Raw genomic sequence first — 15,144 nt, forward strand, 5'->3', positions numbered from 1 at the left:
CTTATTTCTCAAATTTATATAATTAGTCATTTAAAAAGGAAATCATTGAACAAGACTGCAAAACAATTCTCAAAAACACTTATTTTCAAATTATAATATTCAATAAGAAGCAATTTCTGCCTGGGCGCGGTGGCTCACACCTGTAATCCCAGCACTTTGGGAGGCTGAGGAGGGTCGATCACGAGGTCAGGAGTTCGAGACCAGTCTGACCAACATGGCGAAACCTGGTGTCTACTAAAAATACAAAAATTAGCCAGGCATGGTGGTGCACGCCTGTAATCCCAACTACTCAGGAGGCTGAGGCAGGAGAATCACTTGAACTCAAGAGGCAGAGGTTGCAGTGAGCCGAGACTGTGCCATTGCACTCTAGCCTGGGCAACAGAGCGAGACTCCATCTCAACAACAAAAAAAAGCAATTTCTTCTGAAGTATCAAATAGTTGAAAAAGTCATCTGTATTGAAAAGTTTAAAAACATAAAACATACAAATAAAACCACCTTTTCAAAAAAGAGACACAGGCATTGCTGTGTTATTAATACTGTTATTATCTGAAAATCTGGTTTTTACTTAAAAGGAGCAGGGACTATGAAATAAGGAAATAGGGTGATAAGAAACAAAATGAAGGAGACAAACGATAAATTATTATTTCTTAATAAAAGTCAACTTAGTTTATGTGTTTTTTACATGGGTACATATTTTAAATGTATCTACTAACTTAAAATGTTTGTTCTAGAGTCAATTAATATTGGTAGAATACTTACTATGTATAGGCACAGATTTAAGGAATTTTACATGCTTCAACTCCTTTATCCTACAGGTGATTTATATGGTCTCTAACCTTGAATACAGAGTCAATAATTTTGAAACCTAAACATCTAAAAGGCCACTGGGGCCTGACCAGGAATTCTGGAACAAGAGTCATCTGTCACTGAGGCACAGCATGATGTGTGTAAACCTTTAAAACCATAAAAGGCAAAATAAATGTTTCCAGGTCACATCTTACTATGTGGTTCTATTCTAATGATGTCTCTGTTTAGTGTTATTGTATGATTTGATGACAGGATAATAGAGTTATATATGATAATCATTTTCAATAAGGTCCACGAACACCAGCATGATCTGACAGCAATGTGGACCACACTGAAACGTCAATGCATTCCTCCAGTGCAACAGGGCCCCAGGCACTCAACACTCTGGCCCTTCCCTAAACCACAAAGGTTCTCTGGCTCCTCTCCCATCTTTTCTCAAAAGTCACCTTAATGAGGCCTACCCAGCCTACTGAAAATTATAACCCTCTCTCTCTCTCCTGGATGTCCATTAGCCTGTTTTATTTGTTCTATAGCACTAATCACCCTATAACCTACTATAATATTGACTTTTTGTTATTTTTGTTTGTTCGTTTGTTTGAGACAGAGTCTTGCTCGGTTGCCCAGGCTGGAGTGCAGTAGCGTGATCTCAGCTCATTGCAGCCCCCACCTCCTGGGTTCAAGCACTTCTCCTGCCTCAGCCTTCTGAGTAGCTGGGACTACAGGTGCGCACTGCCATGCCCAGCTAATTTTTGTATTTTTAGTAGAGATAGGGTTTCACCACGTTGGCCACGATGGTCTTGATCTCCTGACCTTGTGATCTACTCACCTCAGCCTCCCAAAGTGCTGGGATTACAGGCGTGAGCCACCCCACCTGGCCTGTAGTGTTTTCTCTCTGCCTCCACAAACATCACCAGAGCAGGAATTTTGGTCTTTTTGTTCACTGAAGAACCTGAAGAATTTTAAAGGTGTCTGGCAGAAAATAAGTGCTCAATGTATGTTGTTAAAAATGTTTTAAAAGAATGAGTGTATGATATAATCAGCAAAAAGATAAACCTAGAACCAACATTTCTTTATACTCTTTTAGGTGGGAGAAAAACTTAAATACAAGCAGTTACCATAGAATCTTAGTACAAGTTCTCAAGAACCTACAATTATAGGAATACAATAGCCTTTCCAATGCGTCTTTCTTACTCAAGCATCTTCCAACTCAGTAATTCCAGAAACATCTCAACATTCTCAACATACCACACAAATCCCTTGTTACATACCACGTAAATCCCTTGTTATAGGTTTTCAATACGGAATTATAAGAAAATTAAATACACCAATATTTTTAACTCCTAACTCCAAAGAACCTGTTGTAAGAATTAGAAATAACATATTGAAAAGACTCAGCATATACAGGTACTTGAACTAAAAATTCTTATCAACCAGCCACTTGGGAGGCTGAGGTGGGAGGATCATATGAGCCTGGGGGGCAGAGGTTGCGTAAGCCCCTGCGGATTGCACCACTGCACTCCAGCCTGAGCGGCAGAGCAACACACTGTCTCGAGGAAAAAAAAAAAAAATTCTTACCAATACTTCATGGAAATGTGGTAGAATAAATCAGTGACTATCCATGGAGGAAGAAGTAGGAAAACACAACTCCCTCAATATAATCTGCCAATCTGGAATTGTTGAAGTTCTACCTAAATCAGCAACTCCTGAGGGTAAGGGGTGAGGGGTAAACTGATTAAAAAGCTAAATTCATTAATTCAAAAAAAAAAATTGAGTGTGTACTTACAAATGTGAGGGTCTGTCCTCCATTCTAGGTTTACAGTCATCAGCAAATGAAACGTGACTCTGCTCTCCTGCAGCTTACAACCTAGTAAGAAAACATTTCTCTACTTTTACACAATCACACAGTCCCAAGAAGGAGGAAACACTGGTGTATTCAAATAAGAACTGTTTGAGCTTATTAAGAATTTTAATTAAAATGGCACACACTACTGCCTGAAATAAATGAATTATGAGACGTGAGTACTTTAACGTGAATGTTGTTCTTCCTGTATCAAAATTGTGATTCCCAGTTTTACAAACATCTGTGACAGAGAGTAAAATCTTGGTCATCATTTGCATCCACTAGGACACAGCATCCAACTCTCAGCTTCTACTTTCTGTACTAATCTCCCAAAAACAGTGAATCACCAAAAGACCAGCATTGGTTACCAAAACGAATATATTTTGTTCTGTAGTTTCCTGTCCTGGGGGCGAAAATACAAAACAAAACAAAAAAATGGAGCAACGTACAGCACAAAATATTCAACTGGAGGCATCATGCCAAGAAAGCAACAGAAAGTTTTATACTTAAGCCAAGACTCCTTGGTTCCTTTCAAAATTTTAAATCGTGACAATTATCTTGATGTTTCTTGATGAATCAGATCTGTCTACAGAACAAAAGCTTGCTCGGGAGTTTTGTGTACTTTGAGGAATAATTATTTCCTAAGCTTATTCACTTTTTTAAGAAAGCAGCTTACAGACAGATTTAGAAGCCGGTGTGCTTGAGTGAAAACATTTGTAATCAGTCAACCTACAGAGGCATTTTGCTTGAAATGTCAATGGAAAACAATTTTGTGAGGAAAAATAACTTAAAAATTGATCCCATCAAAAAATATTTCTCACTTTTTTTTTTTTTTCCTGAGATGGAGACTCGCTGTGTGCCCAGGCTAGAGTGCAGTGGCATAATCTCGCCTCAATGCAACCCCACCTCAGGGTTCAAGTGATTCTCCTGCCTCCGCCTCCCGAGTAGCTGGGATTACAGGTGCACGCCATGCTCGGCTAATTTTAGTATTTTCACTAGAGACAGGGTTTCACCATGTTGGCAAGGCTGGTCTCAAACTCCTGACCTCAAGTGATTGACCTGCCTCGGCCTCCCAAAATGCTGGGATTACAGGCGTGCGCCACTGCACCGGTGTCTAAATTTCTTACACACATTTCTCTTTCATCTTTGCAGTTTAAATTGTTGCCAAATTTTTCAAAGTCACCACTACTTTTAAGGAGTTATGGAAGCTTGCATTTAATTATAACAGCACTGCATGACATTCAAATCTCTTCAGCTTCATTGTTTCCTTCCCTCTTGGTGTAACTATATTAGTAAATAGCACATAATACACTGATGAACCTATTTTTGTAGCTGATTAGCAAAATATATATTTTACCTTTCCAGACTGTACGCACACACACACAGTTGCTAAGTAGTTATTAAAGTGCATCTATCAACAAACATCAACGTAGGAGTGTTTTCACTTATCTACTGCTGCATTAACTAACCACTCTAAAACTTAATGGCTTAAAAAAAACAATGGATTGTTTTGCTCAAGATTCTGCAATCCAGGCAAGGCTCAGCTGAACAGTTCTTCTGCTCACCTCCCCAGCCATCATATAAGGCTGCATTTAGCTGACCAAGACCGGGTAGGATACTTGGATGGCCAAGCCTCCCTCTCTGCCAGCATATAGTCCTAGGGCCTCTCTCCATTCATGTGACCTCCCACTAAAATAACTGGACTACTTAGATATAATTGCTGGGACTTCTCAAAACTTAGGCCCGGAACTTGCACAGTATTGATTCTGCTGATTTTATCAGTTAAAGTCTCAGACTTATGCCACACACAGAAGGAAGGGCCTACCCAATGGTGTAAATACTGAAAGCTGTAACAGATCATAAGAGCAATTTATATTCCATCTTCAGAACTTATACTGTATTCCTGGGGGCTAAGAGCATAGAAGAGGCAAGAATTTTTTTTTTTTAATTTCTGGGAAAATATTTGAAAGCAAGGCAATAGATGAGTAGTAGATTGGGGGTGAGGAATGAATATGGTCAACTATAAAATAGCATATCTGAACAGCATTAGTATAAAAATGTAGTCCTTCATATACCTTTTAATGTAACTTGTTTACTGGTAAAATTAAGGAGTTGTATATAGAGGCTTAGTTATTACGCAACATGTAATCTTCAAGAAGCTGAACAAGGGAAATGATACACTAGGTTTCTTATAGGAAAGTGTATACACTACACTTCATCCACCATTAGGGTGAGTGTCAGGCTAACCAGCAGAATCAGTGGAAAGACAAGAACAAGCAATCTTTTAACCTTTCATCCAGAACCTCTCACAGTCCACTAGCCTGGGAGGGTGTCGGCTCTATATACACTTCATCTAGTCAGTCTCTCAATAGGAAAGGCAGAGAATACTCTCATTCCACATACCCTTTGTATTCAATAGCTTTACTTCCTCAAGTCAATGAAGCCATTCTGAAACTTGATACTTTATGGATCTTCCTTAAATTGGACCTATATGTAATATATATCTTTATTTCCTTCTGTAAAGCCATCAAAAAAAAAAAAAACAGGGAATTCTATTTCTTTTTTTTTTTTTTCTTTTTTCCACCATCAACACATTTATTTGCAGGAGATGGGGTCAAATCTTACCATGAACTGGATAGGACTAGAGATGCTGATCTGCCCAACCTCTGGGTATTCACAACTCCACAGGTAACCAGATCCTATATGTGAGGCATCGCCATTAAACAGATGAGCATTAGATGAGGAGGACACATTCTGAGTAGTCACATGATTTCCCATTCAGAGGAAGGTGCTGCCCTCCTTAAAAAGAGTAGTGTTGAGAAAAACGCAGGCAGAGCCTAGCATTTGCCTACCAGCATAGGCCCAGACATGATGGTGGCCGTGTGCCAGGGGATCACGCCCTATTTACAAAGAAGAATGATGCTCCCAGCTGAGCTGCAGGATGGGCTCTGGGCTGACTGGAGGGGTGGATGGAGTGGGTTCTGACCCCATTATCCTTTCCCTGTCCAACCTGGGCCCCCACGAGCCATTCTCTGGCCCTCTGCACAAGACAGACTCAGGAAATCCAGGAGGTACAGGGATTCTGCCAACTCCCCATTTCCCCCGACCTTTCCGAGGTCTGGCAGGTGACCCAATCCACTGGGTGCAGCCTCACCTCCACCCAACTCCACACCTGGATAGACACATGGCAAATATGGAAACTGAAGCCCGGCTGGGCTGGAGCACATCTGGTTGTTGTTGGGTTGTAGTAGTCTTGCAGGTATCCCGAGATGGTCAGGCCTCACTCATGGTGGCCAGGTTAAGACTGTGTTTTTTAGATGATTCAGGTTACTCCGGGGCAAAGCATGATCCTAATGACACCCAGCAGAAAAGCTGGCTGGAGCCTCGGAAGAGCTGGCCCTGCATACTCAGGTACTTCTAGCAGTGAATCCAGGATTTGAACACCGGGGAGTAACGGGGGAGCCCAGCCTGAAGCCCACAGTTGTTCACAGCCATGAGGTCGCCAACTGGCAGGAAGCGGTAGGTCAGCATGCTCACTGCAATCCCTGTCCAGCACTTGGTGTGGCTCCGGATGGCCAGGGCCTGGTGGAAGCTGTCATCCACCAGGTAGGCACTGATGAAGTGGGCCAGTAGGTTACAGCCTCACAAGAAAACCACATCACCCAGGAGGTGAGGGATTAATCCAACAAATCCCAGCAGCCCTTCCTCTTTGAAAAGCTTCCCAGTGGAGCTCAGCACGCCACTGTCCTTGGCTTCCCATCCCACAAACTGGACCATCCAGCACATTGAGATGACATGCAGGGGGTGGGCCAACATGCGGGACACGCACTGCATCATTATCCCATAGAAGGTCTCCTTCACAACTTTCTTCAGGGAAGTCTTCATATCACCCTTGTTGGCAACCTGCTAGATCTCATCCAGAGGGAAAGCTTTCTTCATGCTACGCGGGTCACAGTGAAGAGGGCATTGGACATCAGCCGGGGCCTCAGGCCTCGGAACAGCCCTATCTTACCATCCACTTGCACAACATATTTGGCGTAGGTGAAGAAGCTTGGCAGATAGAGGACCTTCCTCCCCAGCACATAAGGCTTTGTGTTTGGGTCTTCCTTAATTAAAGCAAGTTCGATCTCATTGTAACAAAGTTCTTCTAAATTACCTCGTATTTTGATAACATGCCATAAAACTCATCTGTTAAGCTTTAATAGCTACACATGCCAACCAACTTAATGTAATATCTAATATTTTTCAAAGAAAAAAACGCATATGTATTACAACTGACCTTTATTGGTATTTCTTCAGTTTAACCTAAATGTTGACAAGCTTTTTCCATTTCTTATTTAAATTTGGAGACGTCAAATCTTAGGAAAAGCAAAAACGTTAAGGAACACAAAGAATTCTATTCAAAGAAACTCACAAAATAAATTTTGGAGCACAAACTGTTGTATGACAGTTTTCCTTTGTATTTCTAAACGTCTACTAATAAGACTTTCTTTTTGTAATATGCAAGCTTCTTTCATCAAGCCAATTGGTTTAATTAGCATTTACATCATTTTAAGTTATGACACACGTTAACAAAATAGAACAGTTGTAGAAACGAAACTTCAATGCTCATTCAGAAATCACCTAACCCTAACCTTGTCTCCTCTTTCCAGATGAGCAGCAGCTTCTTTAGATGGAAGGTGAATGGAAAGGAACGTTTTCCAAGAGGAAGGGGAAAAGGGTGATAACATGGATCCAGAGCATATATACTATCCATATACTCATGTGAAGGATCTCCTAACAACATTCCAGAAGCTACATGACAGAAATGTCAGTCGTCGCACTCACCACCAGCAAAGAGCTCAAGGCGCTTACATGAGCAAAGTTACATTGACAGGAGGTGCCCACTGGAAATCACAATAGGTATCAGATACCTTGCTACCACTGACCAAACACAAATGAGATCAACAGAAAATACCATCACAAAGATACGATTAGACTGAGTATGTATAAAATTATTTCACACTTTTTTGGGGTTAAATAATTTTACCTAAATTTAAAGTAACACAATAAGTATACTCAATGTTAATACTGCTTCTATTTCTTATTAACAATACAGACCATGAAACTGTATCAGAACATTAGTATTCAATAATTTTATGTTCTGGTTGATAGTCCTTAAAGAACTTTCACTTCATCTTCTTTGCTAGATGAAATAATATTTATTATTTTGTGTTTACATTTGTTAAAATGTATCAGTAATACCTTATAAAATTTAAATTAAGGTATGGCTGGCCAGGCGCGGTGGTTCACGCCTGTAATCCCAGCACTTTGGGAGGCTGAGGTGGGCAGATCACCTGAGGTCAGGAGTTCGAGACCAGCCTGACCAATATGGAGAAACCCCATCTCTACTAAAAATACAAAATTAGCCAGGCGTGGTGGCTCATGCCTGTAATCCCAGCTTCTCAGGAGGTTGAGGCAGGAGAATCACTTGAACCCGGGAGGCATAGGTTGCAGTGAGCCGAGATCAGGCCATTACACTCCAGCCTGGGCAACAAGAGTGAAACCCCATCTCAAAAAAAAAAAAAAAAATTAAGGTATGGCTGTATCACAGAACTTTAAAAGCCCAATTTTTCTAAAAGTACTTTAAAATCTAGAAAATCATGTTTCCATTCATATCATTTTGTATGAAGATGCAATTACTGAACAACAGTAATTCAAGTAAGAAAAGTTAGAATCAGTTGAAGTAAAACAAGCAAAAAAATATATAACCACTTAGGAAACACACAATGCAAAACAAATTAGTTAAATCATCACTGTTATTCTCCAAGCAATTGAAAATACCTACCTCTAAAAGGGGAGAAACACAAAAGTGTGAATAGAATTTCTATCAGAAAGGCCATTGTTTATGCACAAGTTTCACACTGTAGAAATATGAACACCTGCCAGATAATTAAATACACCCACTTGCAGAATGTTCCATCACTTTTTTAAATTTTAATTACCTCCATTTATTATAATCACCAACAGGTAATTTTCTACGCAACATAAGATCAGCACTGGGATTGAGGTTAACTAAATAGTCTAAATTAGTTTAAGCAACTACTTTTGGATAATCAGTTGCACTTGTGCCCACTCACAGGGAGAGGCTGTTGAAATTCAAGGATTTCCTCCGCATTATCTTGCCTGCAGAGCTGAACAGCTACCACAGAGTCAAGTTCAGTAACTGCACTGGAGCAAGGAAAAATTAAATTGCTCAGTGAAATTAAATTTAGTAGGGTGTAAAACTTCATTTCTTCATTCTGCACTCAAGACAATTTGACTTTCCACACCTATTATATTTCCAGGTCCAACTAGGTGACATGTATCTCTAAGCATTTAAGTTCCTCTTAAAAAGCCTTAGTCTTGGCCAGGCACAGTGGCTCAAGCCTGTAATCTCAGCACTATGGGAGGCCGAGGAGGGTGGATCACGAGGTCAAGAGATCAAGACCATCCTGGCCAACAAGGTGAAACCCCGTCTCTACTAAAAATACAAAAATTAGCCAGGCGTAGTGGCGCGTGCCTGTAGTCCCAGCTATGCGGGAGGCTGAGGCAGAAGAATCACTTGAACCCAGAAGGCGGAGATTGCAGTGAGCTGAGATGCCGAGATCGCAGCACCGCACTCCAGCCTGGCAACACAGCAAGACTCCGTCTCAAAAAAAAAAAAAAAAAAAAGCCTTAGTCTTTAATCCATCACAAAGTATTGTTATGATTGGCAACTTATTTTCTGAAATACCACAATCAAGTATGAAACTGTTGCCTCAGGCAGGGCAGAAATAAACTGTGCTTTGAATAAATGTTTAAAGCTGAGATTCTCCATACCAGCATTCCTTAGCTCAGAGATATTTCACATCACAACGCAGTATGCATATTATATATGCATATATATGTACATAGAAACCCATATTCAAAACACAAATACATATGAAATGTTTCACAAAACATGTCTTACCCTTACTGTATGATATGCTCCAATATTTTACATTCTATTTCTTTGTTTACATTGCTCATTGTCCCTAATTTGATTCCACCAACCCAGTGATGCAGTAGCAACCACAGTTTGGAAAATACAGCTCCCTCTATGCAAATACCAATTCATAGTTCTTCATAAAATTTACTCCTGCCAATGAGGATCAGTGTGACACCCTGTGCAGATGAGACTAAAAAGACACTCCAAAGAGGTGACTGATTTGTAAATGAGTCTGTTTTTGAAACATGAATGAAATAGGCAGCAGAGAATCCAGAGCAGATGAGCACTAACTGCATATCTAAGAGCAAATTAGTCATTTATCATTAAACTGAAAGTACTCTGTTGCAGACTTTTTTTGGACAGGAAAATGGAAATTTAAACAAGACTTTATTTTTTCTTAATATGCTTGCAAAAAAAATTAACTGATACTATCAAGTGTTGAAAAGGATGTGGGAAAATGTGTATGCTGTTATTAGGACTGCAATTTTGTACAGCATTTTTGGAGAGTGATTTGAGAGCATCATTAAATTTTGAACACGCATATCCTTTGACCCAGCAATTCTTCTAGTTTGTGCTATGCTCTTGTACATGCAAACCAATAGATGCGTAAAGACACTGGCCATTGATAAGAAAACACTTATGGTACAATCATATTTTTTAAATTATTTTAATTTTTTTAAAGAAATATTAAGAACAGCAGATATTTCCATATCATTCTCTCTTTTTTTTATGTAACAAATTCAACTTCTTTTCAGTACACATATCATTGTTTCTCAATGAGATGTTATTAGTATTCTGGGCCAACTATTTCTCCATAAAATGCTCCCACATATTTTGTTTTTTAAATCCCCAGGTAAGGGTGGTACCGGCCTTGACTGAAAAACAAAACAAAACAAAACAAAACACTATTCCATGGATACTGAGGAGAAAAGAATTTTTAAAAGCTGTTACGAGGTGGGGAAAAGCCAGTTGCAGAACAATACATATAGTATGATTCTAATTATGTGAAAAGAAACCACCCACGCTCTGAGGGGTGTGCACATGAATGATATGAGTCAGAGGATGTGTGAAAAGAGGTTGACAGTGTCTGCTCTATAAGCTTTGATTTTTAAGAATTTATCTCCATACTGGTGGATAATTTGATTAGGTTACAATATTTTATTTGGGGAAACTAAAATCCATAACATATTCACCCACTGAAAGTGGCTATTTGAAGCACTGGGAGTTGGCAGAGCTCTAAAACAAGGAAGGAAAGAGACTAAGAGGAATTAACATGTTCTAATGACATCCTTGACTCATAAAGTCCCTTTTCCTTCCTCACTAAAGTGACAAGATCTTTCTGTAATATACTGAGTTTCATAAAAATACAATTAAAAATATGGAAATGAAACAATAACATTACCTCTGTTTTATGTCCTCACTGTCACTCTCTTCCCGCAGGACTTGTAGAAATGTTTCCTTTAACCTCCATATCTAGCTTGTATTTCATGCTTCCTTTCACTATAGTTACCAACTGCTCTCCCGCTTGGCCCAGCAGATTAGAAGCTCTTTGAGGTCAGAGGATATTTCTTATCATTCCCATCCACTGATCTCTTGCTGTCCATTCTCCCTAGAAAAGTAGCTGCTTCCTAAGAGGCTGTGGAATGATGTTTTAAAAATCCGTGAAACAGACACCTAACTTGGCATGACTTTTAACTGGTTTACAACACTAAGATGAGTCAGAGAAAAATGGATCACATTCAACAGCAATAGTTGAAAACAAAATTACAGTTGTCCTTTACTTGCTAATACAATGAGTACTAAGTTTATTTTCATAACTTTGAAACTAAAAAAAGATTTAAGCAAAGCCACATGAAGTACTACCACTTTGATGGGAGCAATTATTCAAAAGGATTATATCCAAATAAAATCAACAAAATTGTAACAGCATACCATGGCATATACTGTTGTACCAATCCAGTACCCACTGCCCTCTCTTTTTGTATTAATACAACACCAATTACTTTCTAGGGCAGCCATGTGCCCTGATAAAAACACAAGACCCCCACCGAGGCAGCCGGAAGTTGACATACACAGTTCTAATGTGATGAAAGCAGAAGTCACCAGAAAGAGCTTACCTCCCCCAAAAAACCTCATTCAGAGAAAGCCCTCCCTCTTTCCTCTTCTTTCTGCCTTCAATGGGTCCTGGAGATGCCGCAGGCAACTCGTGACTCCGAGGAGAAACCCATGTGACAAAGACAGAAACTGTGGATCTAAAATGCTTAAGCACCGGTCCTTGATGAAAGGAATGACTTCTGGTATCTTTACAAACATGAATCTTTGGCACTGTGTTTCTAATGTCATCCAAGGCCTCTGATAATTTGCTTATAAAACTTTTCTGAAAACTTACGAGTTTCTTTTACAAAATTATAGAAAAGCTCAATAAAATGAGAATTAAAAATGCGTTAACTCCAATTTTATAAAACTGGTTTTTCAACAGAACAAAATCTGTGTTGATTTTTCAGGTGCCTCGGTATCGGAAACTTCCTAAGATGTTTTGGCTGTAAATCATGTGGCCCTCTCAGAGCAATGCATTTGTGTGATTGCCCAATTACGCATGAGTACGGTCAGCATGGAAATCCAGTTCAAACTGCAGAAGATCAGCACCTGTGAGCTGAAATGTACGTATTTTACAGGGTGGAGGATAGTGAAGACAGATTCAAGTGATAACATGTCAGGTTTAAATCTTCTATAGATGAGATTGGATTACTGCAGCTGATAAACATGGAAATGAGTAATTAAAACATGGTGTGTAAGGAAACATAAGTTTTCTTTGTGGTTGTCCTCCTAGGATAATTTGTGGTGTTGAGAACCTGCCTCGGGTTTCTTAATAATGTTTTCCTAGCTGGCTAATTAGGATGTGCTATTGATGTGATCCAAAAAAGCATTCAGCTTCAAAAGAAGCTGCCAAAAAAGGGAAGCCTGAGTATACCCAAGCCTGGAGATGGAATGTCAATTTTATTTAGGGGTCAACTGCAAACACGAATCCTCAGTGTGCCTGTGTCTATCACCTCATTACACATTAGCAACTATTGTTTCTCTCTTCTCATTCATATGTGGATTTACTATCTAGATCAGAGCTTCCATTTCCCCATAATATTCTAAATGCTCTTCAAGTCTCAGTAACAAGATCAATGAAAAGTGTGGTGCTAATTTTTCCCCATAGATAACGTATCATTAGGAATGCTTTCACCTGCAACAAAAAAAAAACCCTGCATTGGGGTAAACAGACATTTTTTTTCCTCATGTAACAGAACGTCCAGTCTGCAGTCTGTCCATCCATCCAAGATTAGTGCAGCTGCTCAACAACGTCATTCAGGACCTGGCTCCTCCTATTTTAGAAGATCCACACATCCTGGCAGGCTGTCAGCCCTAAAGCCAATGCTTTTTCTTTTAAATAGTAAGAATGATCAAACATGAAAACATTTATATTTCATTTCTCATAGATTTACCTTTTATTACACTTGTTAACACAGTAAAGAGAGGGAAGCAATACTAGGGCTGATTCACCTTGTCTGTATGAAACACTTCTTCAATTTCTGTCTGGAAGTTGGGTGCTTCTACAATATCTCTGAACTATTTGAAAAATGAACTAAATATAGGTAAGAAAAAAGAGTCTAGGCCGGGCGCGGTGGCTCATGCCTGTAATCCCAGCACTTTGGCAGGCTGAGGCGGGCGGATCACGAGGTTAGGAGATCGAGACCATCCTGGCTAACACGGTGAAACCCCGTCTCTACTAAAAATACCAAAAAAGTTAGCCGGGCGTGGTCGTGGGCACCTGTGGTCCCAGCTACTCGGGAGGCAGAGGCAGGAGAATGGTGTGAACCCAGGAGGCGGAGCTTGCAGTGAGCCGAGATTGCGCCACTGCACTCCAGCCTGGGCGACAGAGCGAGACTCCGTCTCAAAAAAAAAAAAAAAAGAGTCTATAAATAATTTCGATGAGAAAACAACTGCCAAAAAAAGAGTTTAACATATAATTCAACATAAGATTTAATATTTAAAAATATTAAAAGAAAAAACAACATATTTCTTAGTTTACAAAAGAATAAAATAATAAAACTAGTGATGAGGAAATTGTAAAACTATCTTGGCAGAAATCTTTTGCTATCTACAGCCATCTCCTGAAAGTGAAGTCTCTAGCTGTTATTGAGTTCTATTATGGTCCATAAATGAGGCTACAGGAGTCTCTCTAACTCTCCACTTCCTCCTCTGCCCTCACCTTTACTGAGGTATAATTGACAAATAAAAATTGTATATATTTAAGGTGTACAACACTATTTGATATACATTCTGAGATGATTCTCTTAACAAATTTCATACGTTATCATATATAGTTACCAGGCTGTATGTTAGATCCCCCAGAATGTATTCCTCCTACATAACTAAAACTGTATACCCCTTGACCAACATCTCCTATTTCTCCCACCTCCCACTCTAGCCCCTGGTAACACCATTGTACTCTCTGTAGAAGTTCAACTTTTTAAAAATTCCACTTATAAGTGATACCATGCAGTATGTGACTCTATGTCTAGCTGATTTCACTTTACATAACATCCTCTCCAGGCTTATCCACATTGTAGCAAATAGTGGGCTTTCCTTATTTGTAAGGCTGGATAATATTCCATTGTAAATAAACACCACATTTTCTTTATCCATGCATCCACTGAAAGACAAAGGTTGTTTCCATATCTTGGTATTGCAAATAATGCTGTAATGAACATGGCAGTGCAGGTATCTCTTTGATGTGGTGATTTTTTTCATTTCCTTTGGATATATACCCAGTAGTGGGATTGCTGGGTCCATAAATAAGACCATCCAAATCCTTCTAATTTTAAATTGAGATTAAAGGAATTGTAAATAACTTAACAAAATCCACTCTGATGACCAAAGGAATTTCTTGGAGCTAGTAGGAAGGAAATGGACTTTTCTTACGTTTTGTTTATTTTAAATTTATAGTTGTATCCCTGTTTCCCCCATACCTATTATGTCCACAGCCTGGTAAAGTGACCTGTACTTTATCTGTAACCAAGACAGGGCTGGACACCAACCAAACATTGACATATACTGACAAAGGGCAAGGGAATAAGGAAGTCACTATGTATAACATGCTTGAGAAGTGGACTATAATTCTTTTTTTTTTTTTTTGGAGACAGAGTCTCGCTCTGTCACCCAGGCTGGAGTGTAGTGGCACGATCTCGGCTCACTGCAACCTCCACTTCCTGGGTTCAAGTGATTCTCCTGCCTCAGCCTCCTGAGTCGCTGGGATTACAGGCACCCGCCACCATATCCGGCAAATTTTTGTATTTTTAGTAAAGATGGGGTTTCACCATGTTGGCCAGGCTGGTCTCGAACTCCTGACCTCAGGTGATCCGCCTGCCTCGGCCTCCCAAAGTAGTGGGATTATAGGTGTGAGCCATGGTGCCCAGCCTAGACTGTAATTCTTAATGTTTGTAAAAATCACCCTCATGC

The 15,144-nt window shown here is 39.7% G+C and overlaps 1 protein-coding gene and 1 pseudogene across 6 annotated transcripts in view; both read right to left on the bottom strand.

Moving 5' to 3' along the window:
* NHSL1 (NHS like 1) overlaps positions 1–15,144 on the bottom strand; it is a 359,178-nt gene that overhangs the window by 227,239 nt on the left and 116,795 nt on the right. The gene's annotated exons all lie outside the window — the stretch shown is intronic.
* LOC116472951 (mitochondrial carrier homolog 1-like) lies at positions 5,976–6,637 on the bottom strand (annotated as a pseudogene).

Source organism: Hylobates moloch, unplaced genomic scaffold (assembly GCF_009828535.3).
Source record: "Hylobates moloch isolate HMO894 unplaced genomic scaffold, HMol_V3 SCAFFOLD_2, whole genome shotgun sequence".
NCBI classification, from domain to species: domain Eukaryota; kingdom Metazoa; phylum Chordata; class Mammalia; order Primates; family Hylobatidae; genus Hylobates; species Hylobates moloch.